At 42.2% G+C, this 12,204-nt stretch overlaps 1 long non-coding RNA gene across 1 annotated transcript in view; it reads left to right on the forward strand.

The window, feature by feature from the left end:
- The window catches only part of 1700011C11Rik (RIKEN cDNA 1700011C11 gene), a 66,143-nt gene that overhangs the window by 2,789 nt on the left and 51,150 nt on the right, over positions 1-12,204 (forward strand). The window contains exon 2 of the long non-coding RNA NR_126462.1: positions 5,045-5,102. This is a non-coding gene — a long non-coding RNA (RIKEN cDNA 1700011C11 gene). The remainder of the gene's footprint in view (positions 1-5,044; positions 5,103-12,204) is intronic.

A 12,204-nucleotide genomic window follows, 5' to 3' on the forward strand; every position in this document is an offset into this window, starting at 1 on the left:
ACAAAACAGGTATCAGGATGCCCCAAAAGAGGGGATCAGTCATCAGAGTCTTCGCTTGTCTTCTCAACAAGCCACAAGCAAATGCTTTTGACCTATGGCTGAGTTTACCTATTTTCCTCTCTAGTAGCTGGGTGTCAGTTGAGGGGAAGGGTAGAAGAATACAATGTCTGCCTTGCAGTACTTGGCACTACTGATAGTTAAAATGTGAACTAGGTCATGGTGTACAGTGCAAGTATTGTGACCATTTGGGAGGTGAATATAATAATGTATTGGCCAAGCGGCTTGTAAGTGGAAGGTGGATTCTTCAGTGCCCAGGCCTGCTAATACCATATGAATCCCCTTCCTTGACCACCCTGACATCTTCCCTTTAACAAACCTGCCTCCACCATCCATCTCTTAAAACTCTGCTGTTGATGTTGTATGAGGCTGAGGACCCCAGAGAGCACAGCTTTAAAGCAGGGAAAAGCCCTGACTTGCTCTGCCTAGGAAGGCTTAGCACATAGCAGGGGTCTCCAAAAACACAAAGTCTTGCAATCTTTGCACCTACTACTTGTTCCCTTTTTAATGCAAAAGTGATGTCTATTTAGTGGAGAACACTCTTTGAATTTTGATCTGTTTCTTGGTTAGCAACCTTCTCTCATAGTATGGGGTGGGCTCAGTTCTCAAACAGCCAGGTAACCCTGAATTAAGTATCAGTACCCTGTGTCACTCTGAGATGGCAGGCTCTGTTTTTTGGAACATTGCCTGCCTGACCAGAAAAGAGTTTCAGCTTATGCCATGTTCAACTTTTAATAGGTTTCCTGGGAAATAACCCCATTGTAAGCCGACGGGTATGTAGAACTTTAGAGCCAGTGAAGGAAAACTCTGGCAGAGCAGTGTTCACAGGACAGCCGAGGGAAAGTCAGCTGTGGGGAGAAAGATTGGGACTAGATGGAAAGACAGAAAGGAGGCACTTGTGAAGGATTCAGCTCAACCAAAAAGTCACTGACACCGCCATCTCTGTTCCCAGCTACCCCTTGTTAGCTCTCTCAAGGCTCTCTAAGGAACCCAGTCCTTACAGGAGACTCTAGGAGAGCATGGGGGAGGGCTTCAGACTGCTGCATTTCCTTCCATCAACCTCAGCAGTTAAACTGTGTGAGCCCATGCTTCCAAGATACCTTGTAGTCCAAGCAGTCTCACCCACAATAGCTCTGTGGTCAGTGTGTGTGTGTGTCTGTGTGTGTGTGTGTGTGTGTGTGTGTTCTGTGTTATTTGGTCTTCCTGTCTCCTTTGGGGTATCAGTTTGTTATCTTGTTCCTTTCCTTTCTGCCTTTCTGATTCTCTCAGTCTGTTTCTCTCTCTCTCTCTCTCTCTCTCTCTCTCTCTCTCTCTCTCTCTCTCTGTATGTGTGTTTGTGTGTGTCTGTTTGTCTGTCTGTCTGTGTGCGTGTGTATATATGTGTGTGTGTGTGTGTCTGTCTCTGTCTCTCTGTCTCTCTGTGTGTGTGTGTGTGTGTGTGTGTGTGTGTCTTGCTCTGTCTTTGTACGTCTTCCTCTCTGAGTGTGTGTTTCTGTGTCTCTGGATCTGGATCTAGCTCCATCTAGCTCTGTCTCTGTCCCTCTCTGTGTGTCTTGCTCTGTGACTCTGATTGTATCCATAGCTGTGTTTGTGTTTGTCTCTCCCTTCCTGTAGTTTCTATCTCCTCTCCTGCTCTCTTTTCATCTCTGTGTGTGGCCCATTTGCTCTCAGTTTGCTCTGGGCTCCATTCATATTCTAGCAGCATTTAGCAAAAAAAAAAAAAAAAAAAAAAAAAGACTGTCTTTTCTTCCTATCTCTGCAACTCACCATTGACTCAGATCCCTGAAAAAAAAAAACTTGTTCTTTTTCTTACCGCCTTTCTGAATCTCTCAGTCTCTGTCTCACTCTCTCATTGTCTCTCTGTCTCTCTCTGTCTCTGTCTCTGTCTCTCTCTCTCTGTTTCTCTCTCTCTCTCTCTGTGTGTGTGTGTGTGTGTGTGTATTTTGTTCTATCTTTGTATTTCTTCCTCTCTGTGTACAACTTAAGCTCTGGAATACATATTTATTCTCAGAGCAGTACTCTGAGAGAAGCTGTACTTCTCTGGTCTGAAACGGTGAAGATCTGAAGGGAAGCACCCCATAACTCCACAGCCTCCTTCAGTCTTACTGGAAGGCCCAGAGATGTTATGGGTTCCTAGTGACTGAGAACTCCCCACATCCCTCACATTGGAGTGCCTGGAGCAGCCACTGGAGGGAGGGCTAGAAGAGCAACTCATCGAGACCATGCCCTCCTGTGTCTTCCTGGCCTCAAGTCCATGGCGTGGTGTCCTGACAGCTAACTAGCGCCTCTCTTTCTCTCTCTCTCTCTCTCTCTCTCTCTCTCTCTCTCTCTCTCTCTCTCTCTCTCTCTCTCCCTCTCTCTCTCTGGAACACAGCTTCCCAGACTGAGCTGTGCAGACCACAGTTTAGCGTTGCAGGTCAGAGTGCAGCTATCGTTATCATCTACCAACTGGCTGCCTGCCCTGGGCTTCATGACTCCCCCTTGTCTTGCAGACTCTGACTGGAGGGGCCAAGCACAAGGAACCACCCCACCCTCTCCACTGACCCTCCTCCTCCCCAAACAAAGGACTTAGAGAAGCAAGCAGCCTTCCAATACTTGCCTTACTTTTCAATTAATGAAACTCCGTATTATTACCTGATACCAGAGGGCACGTCCCGAAGTCCAGGAGACAAGGGTGACAGCTCATCAGCCTGTGGCACACATACACACACACACACACACACACACACACACACACACACACACACACACACACCCCACAGGCTTATCAAAGCCATCTTGTGAATCTTCAGTTGATTAAAGATGAAGATTGAAATGCATCCTAATAACCAGAAAATAACTTACATTCTAACATCTTGATTGTGCTAGATTCAAAGGGCAGCAAGATGTGTTGAAATGCACATATCTAATCACCGGCAGAATTAACAGATTTGCAGAGGTTCTGCTTGAGAACATTATGTGTTGCTGCAACACAGCATAATCAAATTCCCATTTAATTTCATTAATGCTAAAATTCAGACTATTTGCACATTTCCATTATTCCTAATATTAATTTGGGGGTTATTTGAAAAAGCACAGTTTTTAAATGGTTTCTCTCCCCTAGATATTTTTAAACCAAATTCATATGCATTAATATTGTGTTATTTGATTAAAAAAAGAACATACCCCTTTTCTTTTAATCTTCCTTTCCACAATCTAGCCCCCTTCTTATACATGGAGTTGGACGAGTCCCACAGGTGAGATTTCCTGTCTGGGCAAGTGGATGTACTCCAAATTGCTTTCCCATCTACCCCTCTTCTTCTCTATACCATGTTCTGTTACCTATGGAGTTCTTATATTGGCCCATTGTCCTTCATGGGTTGGCTAAGACCTTCACAGTTTCACTTCACCTTTCCCATTCCCAAACCTCGAAATTCAGAACTTGTGAATGTCAGTGTGTCCCTTCCATTCCCCTAAGAGTCCCGTGCGACAAAGCAGTATACCCTAACCAGTAACTCTATTTATGAGCACATTTCCTGGGACTGCCATTTGTTTTATTATCTAAAATCTCAGCATACTCTCAAGACATGCTAATTTTTTCCCATAATGCCCACATAAAGCTTCATTTTTGTTCAGGAACCTGGCTGTTTGGTTTCAAGTCTAAGCCAAGTCCTACTTTACGTTTCAGAGACTGACTGAGTCTCAAGTACTGGAGCTGCAGCTCCCTGGGCCTGAGCTCCCAGCCTGGGTCAGCCCTCACTTGCGAGCTGCATAGTCTCAGCTACTTCACTTAAACCTTCCGCACAGGGAGAGGGTGCTGCTTTAACATTTAGGGCCTTGTACACAAGATACGAAAAACCAGAACAAATAAAACAAATAAACACATGGGATTCACCACTGAACAAGTGTATTCAGATACAAGTATCAGAAATGAGATTCAAGCTGGCAATGGCGTATGGGCCCCAATGATATTTTATTCTTGGATACATTAACTTCCACACATTCATTCGTATTTATATACACATATATTGATTGATGACAGACAATATAATAAAGGAGTAGACTCTGTCATCTTTGTCTCTCTGAGACAAGTAAACAGAGAGATTAGCTGCACAATATGTTATATATTGGATTTTAAGTTCATCGTTTTGAACAAGAAGTTTATGGTATGAGTTAAGTTGCCATTGAGTTGTACAGATTGTAGGAAAACTTAGATTCTCATGAAGATTCAGTCATATCCATTACATCTCAGTCCAAGGTGACCCTGTACCCCTGTCCCAGATTTTAACTGTATTCTTATGTAAATATGTTTTTGCCTTAAAAGGTTCATATGAGCCCATTTGCTCCCTTTCAACGTCAGACCTTACAAAAGCATATCTAGATGTTTCATATTGTTTAAAGTCCTAGAGTTGGGACGATATGCATTCTTCCTTGTTAGGTCCAAACACGGAGGCCTGTAGTCTGGAGATATGGGATCACTACACACAACATCCTATGTTGGAAAAGAGAGCCCAATATTCAGCTCCTAGGAGCACAGGCAAGAGCCTGTGGAGACAGCTGCCCAAGGCTGCACCCAGCCTCTCGATCAGTCACCATGCCATTGTTTATACCTAGATCTGGAGAAGGATAAGGGTTATATAGAAAGGCACAATCACAAGTCTTTGATTGTCAGAATTGACTTTTCTCTGCAAATATCCAGATTAAATAGACAGCTTTTCCACCTTTTTTTTCTGGAATTTTCTCATAAGTTGGTTTAATAGAGTTGCTACATTGCACCTATTGCCAGGGCTGACCTAAGATGCGTGAACTTGAGTTATAGCCCAACACCTCATGTCTATTTGAACCTTCTCCTCCAGTGGTTGAGTAGGTCTGGACCTGCTTGTTCTTCCCACTGACTCAAAGCAACACATCTGTGTGCATCACTACTCTTTAGGATCAGCAGTTTGAGGGCATGGTAACTGGGGCACTACACCTCTTGCTCACTACTTGTTGGTGATGCTTTTTGCAGGTGATACTTGCTACCAGATCCTGTCCTCCTGTCTGAAGCCCTGACCTCTCTGGAATCTGTAAGTGGTTGCTTTCTTCTGCTGGATGTATTTTGGTTTAAAACCCTCCTTGTGTCTTACCTAACTCCTCAACTCCACTAAGGGCACTCCTGAAAGGGCAGTTATGTGGGCTGAGGGCTACACTCCATAGGAAGACCTCAGGCTCAAATTAGAAAGAGAAATCACAGGTCTTATGTTCAGATAACTAGAACCGAAAATCTTGTTGAATTGTTTTCACTTGAAAGAGCTGTCTTTGCACATTTGTCTCTTAGCAACAGCATCTGGTGTTCGACCTATTCCAATAGCCTTGGGTGGACTGTTCTTCCTTAGCTGGTATCTTGGAGCTATGTAAAACATTATATTTACATGGGAGAGGCAGTCTAGTTGCTCACTAACCTTTGACTCTTTCCATTCTGGCTTTATAGGCAGGCAGTTCACAGCAGTGGGTAGAATTTGGTAAATACATGGTGACCAGGCTTTCTTACATCTTTTCTGTCTTCCATACTGGCCATAAAGACAGAACCAATATTCCCAGAATTTCAAGACTTGACTCGTGGGTTTCCTTTTAGGATTAAATATAGCATGTGACTCATTAGAGATGTGGAAGACAATAACAATAATAAGAAAATCATTTAATCACTAGATGTGGAGAACCGTCACACACAATATTCCCTGCCTGGTGCTCTGACTTGCTGATGTGAGCCAGCAGCTGCTTCAGCACAGCTTCTCCTTGCCTATTGATCCTACAGGAGGTTTATGAATCTCTGGGCTAAATGTATGTAGTGTTGATGAAGGACCCAGCTTCAGGAATATGGCTTCAAGCTGGAAGAACAAATATTGACACAAATTTACACCATTCAACAAGAACTTATATTTATCCACCTATAGTCTTTTCCTGTCTATCCTCTCTTCCTGACTATTCTGCAGAACTCTTGCTCTGGCACATACAGCCTTTATAAGTCCATATAATCAGCTCTTTCCACTGCTTGAGAACAGGATACTGTGCTTGTATATATTAGTAAGTATATATCACAGACAGGTAAATATAGTCATCCATTGCTAATATTAATATTTTGCCTCTTTTATTATACCTGACTAATACAGTTAAGCATTTTGTTTTCTCTCTTTAGTCATCGTTAGGTCATCTTTAGAGGAAATGTTGACTTCCAAATTGGTAGAATATGCTTGATTATCTGACCACATCCACATAGAAACCTGTGATTGAGGCAGTGGATGGAATTAGAAAATATCATCCTGAGTGAGATAACCCAGTCACAAAAGTACACTCATAGTATGCACTCACTGATAAGTGGATATTAGCCCAAAAGCTCCAAATACTCAAAATACAATTCACAGACCACATGAAGATCAAGAAGGAAGATCAAAGTGTGGATACTTCTGTTCTTAGAAGGGGGAACAAAATACCTAAGGCAGGAGAAACAGAGACAAAGTGTGGAGCAGAGACTAAAGGAAAGGTCATCCAGAGACTGCCCTACCTGGGGATCCATCCCATATACAGTCATCAAACCCAGACATTATTGCAGATGCCAACAAGTGCTTGCTGACAGGTGCCGGATATAACTGTCTCCTGAGAGGCTCTATCAGTGCCTGACAATTACAGAGGTGGATGCTCACAGCCACCCATTGGACTGACTGAACACAAGGTCCTCAATGGAGGAGCTTGAGAAAGCACAGAAGGAGCAGAAGGGTTTGCAAACCCATAGGAAGAACAACAATATGAACCAACCAGAGCCCCCAGAGCTCCCAGGGACTAAAGTACCAATAAAAGAGAACACATGGGGGGAGGGGACTCATGGCTCTAGCCACATATGTAGCAGAGAATCTCCTCATCAGAAATTAATGGGAGGAGAGGCCCTTGGTCCTGTGAAGGCTCTATGCTCCAGTGTAGGGGAATGCCAGGACAGGGAAGCAGGGGGAGGTGGATTGGTGAGCAGGGGAAGGGGAGATGGGATAGCAGATTTTCAGAGGGGAAATTAGGAAAGGGGATAACATTTGAAGTGTAAATAAAGTAAATATCTAATAATTATTTTTTTTCCATTTTTTATTAGGTATTTAACTCATTTACATTTCCAATGCTATACCAAAAGTCCCCCATATCCACCCACCCCCACTCCCCTGCCCACCCACTCCCCCTTTTTGGCCCTGGTATTCCCCTGTACTGGGGCATATAAAGTTTGCAAGTCCAATGGGCCTCTCTTTCCAGTGATGGCCGACTAGGCCATCTTTTGATATATATGCAGCTAGAGTCAAGAGCTCCGGGGTACTGGTTAGCTCATAATGTTGTTCCACCTATAGGGTTGCAGATCCCTTTAGCTCCTTGGCTACTTTCTCTAGCTCCTCCATTGGGAGCCCTATGATCCATCCATTAGCTGACTGTGAGCATCCACTTCTGTGTTTGCTGGGCCCCGGCATAGTCTCACAAGAGACAGCTACATCTGCGTCCTTTCAATAAAATCTTGCTAGTGTATGCAATGGTGTCAGCGTTTGGATGCTGATTATGGGGTGGATCCCTGGCTATGGCAGTCTCTACATGGTCCATCCTTTCATCTCAGCTCCAAACTCCGTCTCTGTAACTCCTTCCATGGGTGTTTTGTTCCCAAATCTAAGGAGGGGCATAGTGTCCACACTTCAGTCTTCATTCTCCTTGAGTTTCATGTGTTTAGCAAATTATATCTTATATCTTGGGTATCCTAGGTTTGGGGCTAATATCCACTTATCAGTGAATACATATTGTGTGAGTTTCTTTGTGAATGTGTTACCTCACTCAGGATGATGCCCTCCAGGTCCATCCATTTGGCTAGGAATTTCATAAATTCATTCTTTTTAATAGCTGAGTAGTACTCCATTGTGTAGATGTACCACATTTTCTGTATCCATTCCTCTGTTGAGGGGCATCTAGGTTCTTTCCAGCTTCTGGCTATTATAAATAAGGCTGCTATGAACATAGTGGAGCATGTGTCCTTCTTACCTGTTGGGGCATCTTCTGGATATATGCCCAGGAGAGGTATTGCTGGATCCTCCGGTAGTACTATGTCCAGTTTTCTGAGGAACCGCCAGACTGATTTCCAGAGTGGTTGTACAAGCCTGCACTCCCACCAACAATGGAGGAGTGTTCCTCTTTCTCCACATCCTCGCCAGCATCTGCTGTCACCTGAATTTTTGATCTTAGCCATTCTGACTGGTGTGAGGTGGAATCTCAGGGTTGTTTTGATTTGCATTTCCCTGATGATTAAGGATGTTGAACATTTTTTCAAGTGCTTCTCTGCCATTCGGTATTCCTCAGGTGAGAATTCTTTGTTCAGTTCTGAGCCCCATTTTTTAATGGGGTTATTTGATTTTCTGAAGTCCACCTTCTTGAGTTCTTTATATATGTTGGATATTAGTCCCCTATCTGATTTAGGATAGGTAAAGATCCTTTCCCAATCTGTTGGTGGTCTTTTTGTCTTATTGACGGTGTCTTTTGCCTTGCAGAAACTTTGGAGTTTCATTAGGTCCCATTTGTCGATTCTCGATCTTACAGCACAAGCCATTGTTGTTCTGTTCAGGAATTTTTCCCCTGTGCCCATATCTTCAAGGCTTTTCCCCACTTTCTCCTCTATAAGTTTCAGTGTCTCTGGTTTTATGTGAAGTTCCTTGATCCACTTAGATTTGACCTTAGTACAAGGAGATAAGTATGGATCGATTCGCATTCTTCTACACGATAACAACCAGTTGTGCCAGCACCAATTGTTGAAAATGCTGTCTTTCTTCCACTGGATGGTTTTAGCTCCCTTGTCGAAGATCAAGTGACCATAGGTGTGTGGGTTCATTTCTGGATCTTCAATTCTATTCCATTGGTCTACTTGTCTGTCTCTATACCAGTACCATGCAGTTTTTATCACAATTGCTCTGTAGTAAAGCTTTAGGTCTGGCATGGTGATTCCGCCAGAAGTTCTTTTATCCTTGAGAAGACTTTTTGCTATTCTAGGTTTTTTGTTATTCCAGACAAATTTGCAAATTGCTCCTTCCAATTCGTTGAAGAATTGAGTTGGAATTTTGATGGGGATTGCATTGAATCTGTAGATTGCTTTTGGCAAGATAGCCATTTTTACAATGTTGATCCTGCCAATCCATGAGCATGGGAGATCTTTCCATCTTCTGAGATCTTCTTTAATTTCTTTCTTCAGAGATTTGAAGTTTTTATCATACAGATCTTTCACCTCCTTAGTTAGAGTCACGCCAAGATATTTTATATTATTTGTGACTATTGAGAAGGGTGTTGTTTCCCTAATTTCTTTCTCAGCCTGTTTATTCTTTGTATAGAGAAAGGCCATTGACTTGTTTGAGTTTATTTTATATCCAGCTACTTCACCGAAGCTGTTTATCAGGTTTAGGAGTTCTCTGGTAGAATTTTTAGGGTCACTTATATATACTATCATATCATCTGCAAAAAGTGATATTTTGACTTCCTCTTTTCCAATTTGTATCCCCTTGATCTCCTTTTGTTGTCGAATTGCTCTGGCTAATACTTCAAGTACTATGTTGAAAAGGTAGGGAGAAAGTGGGCAGCCTTGTCTAGTCCCTGATTTTAGTGGGATTGCTTCCAGCTTCTCTCCATTTACTTTGATGTTGGCTACTGGTTTGCTGTAGATTGCTTTTATCATGTTTAGGTATGGGCCTTGAATTCCTGATCTTTCCAAAACTTTTATCATGAATGGGTGTTGGATCTTGTCAAATGCTTTTTCTGCATCTAACGAGATGATCATGTGGTTTTTGTCTTTGAGTTTGTTTATATAATGGATTACATTGATGGATTTTCGTATATTAAACCATCCCTGCATCCCTGGAATAAAACCTACTTGGTCAGGATGGATGATTGCTTTAATGTGTTCTTGGATTCGGTTAGCGAGAATTTTATTGAGGATTTTTGCATCGATATTCATAAGAGAAATTGGTCTGAAGTTCTCTATCTTTGTTGGATCTTTCTGTGGTTTAGGTATCAGAGTAATAGTGGCTTCATAAAATGAGTTGGGTAGAGTACCTTCTACTTCTATTTTGTGAAATAGTTTGTGCAGAATTGGAATTAGATCTTCTTTGAAGGTCTGATAGAACTCTGCACTAAACCCATCTGGTCCTGGGCTTTTTTTGGTTGGGAGACTATTAATAACTGCTTCTATTTCTTTAGGTGATATGGGACTGTTTAGATGGTCAACTTGATCCTGATTCAACTTTGGTACCTGGTATCTGTCCAGAAATTTGTCCATTTCGTCCAGGTTTTCCAGTTTTGTTGAGTATAGCCTTTTGTAGAAGGATCTGATGGTGTTTTGGATTTCTTCAGGATCTGTTGTTATGTCTCCCTTTTCATTTCTGATTTTGTTAATTAGGATTTTGTCCCTGTGCCCTTTAGTGAGTCTAGCTAAGGGTTTATCTATCTTGTTGATTTTCTCAAAGAACCAACTCCTCGTTTGGTTAATTCTTTGAATAGTTCTTCTTGTTTCCACTTGGTTGATTTCACCCCTGAGTTTGATTATTTCCTGCCGTCTACTCCTCTTGGGTGAATTTGCTTCCTTTTTTTCTAGGGCTTTTAGATGTGTTGTCAAGCTGCTAGTATGTGCTGTCTCCCGTTTCTTCTTGGAGGCACTCAGCGCTATGAGTTTCCCTCTTAGAAATGCTTTCATTGTGTCCCATAGGTTTGGGTACGTTGTGGCTTCATTTTCATTAAACTCTAAAAAGTCTTTAATTTCTTTCTTTATTCCTTCCTTGACCAAGGTATCATTGAGAAGAGTGTTATTCAGTTTCCACGTGAATGTTGGCTTTCCATTATTTATGTTGTTATTGAAGATCAGTCTTAGGCCATGGTGGTCTGATAGGATACATGGGACAATTTCAATATTTTTGTATCTATTGAGGCCTGTTTTGTGACCAATTATATGGTCAATTTTGGAGAAGGTCCCGTGAGGTGCTGAGAAGAAGGTATATCCTTTTGTTTTAGGATAAAATGTTCTGTAGATATCTGTCAGGTCCATTTGTTTCATAACTTCTGTTAGTTTCACTGTGTCCCTGTTTAGTTTCTGTTTCCACGATCTGTCCTTTTAATAATTATTTTTTTAAAGGCAGTGTCTCAACTGTTTCAGCCTCCATGTAACCAGCCACTGCCAGGAAGCCTGGTAGATGAGAGTTTAAGGAAGGCAGCCTTTGAGTCTGTCTTTGCCCAGAATTTCTCTGGGTGTTTGTTTGTTTGTTTGTTTGTTTTACTAATAGTGATGTGTTGGAACCAAAACAAAAATGATATGGGCGCTCCAAATGCAATGGTACCCAACAAGTATAATGATATGAAGTTCAAAATTGTACAATTCTTTGTGATGGTGATTGTGGGGTAATAAGAGCAAGCTCAGGCAGCTGTGCAGGCATGCTCTTTATCCATCAGAGTCCCCTACACCAGTAGCTGTGATGCTCACCTCAGCTAGTTCCTTAAACACAATGGGAAGACAGACTAATTGGTATTGAGCAATAAGAATACCGCATGGGAATCACTTGGTTTCCAGGCTCTTGGGTACTGATGGAGATTGGCTGGGCTTCTCAGGTGCATCACATTCAGTCCTGAAGCAGAACATTCAAGTGCTTGCTCATTTTAATGTACTCATATCGTACCAGCTATGCTGTGTAATTGCCATTCCTAGTTGCTGACAACAGTGTGTGGTAATGATATCAAGTTCAAATTATTGCAGGAGAAATCTGAGAGAGAGAGAGAGAGAGAGAGAGAGAGAGGTGGCCATTGGTCGCAAAATCCGATAGCTTGCTTCATATTTAAGACCTAAGTATGGCTGTACAGTGGTGACACATGCCTGTAATCCCATTGCTTGGGAGGCAGAGGCAGGCGGATTTCTGAGTTTGAGGCCAGCCTGGTCTACAGAGTGAGTTCCAGGACAGCCAGGGCTATACACAGAAACCCTGTCTCAAAAAACAAAACAAAACAAACAAACAAACAAACAAGAAACCAGCCAAACAAACAAACAAAAAGACCTAAGTATGATTTCAAAGTGCATAAACTTACCACTCTTCTAAGTAAGGAATCCTATACTGTAACATCATATATTAACCTGATATAAAACCTTTAGCCCAG

The sequence above is a fragment of the Mus musculus genome, chromosome 7, assembly GCF_000001635.26.
Source record: "Mus musculus strain C57BL/6J chromosome 7, GRCm38.p6 C57BL/6J".
NCBI lineage: Eukaryota > Metazoa > Chordata > Mammalia > Rodentia > Muridae > Mus > Mus musculus.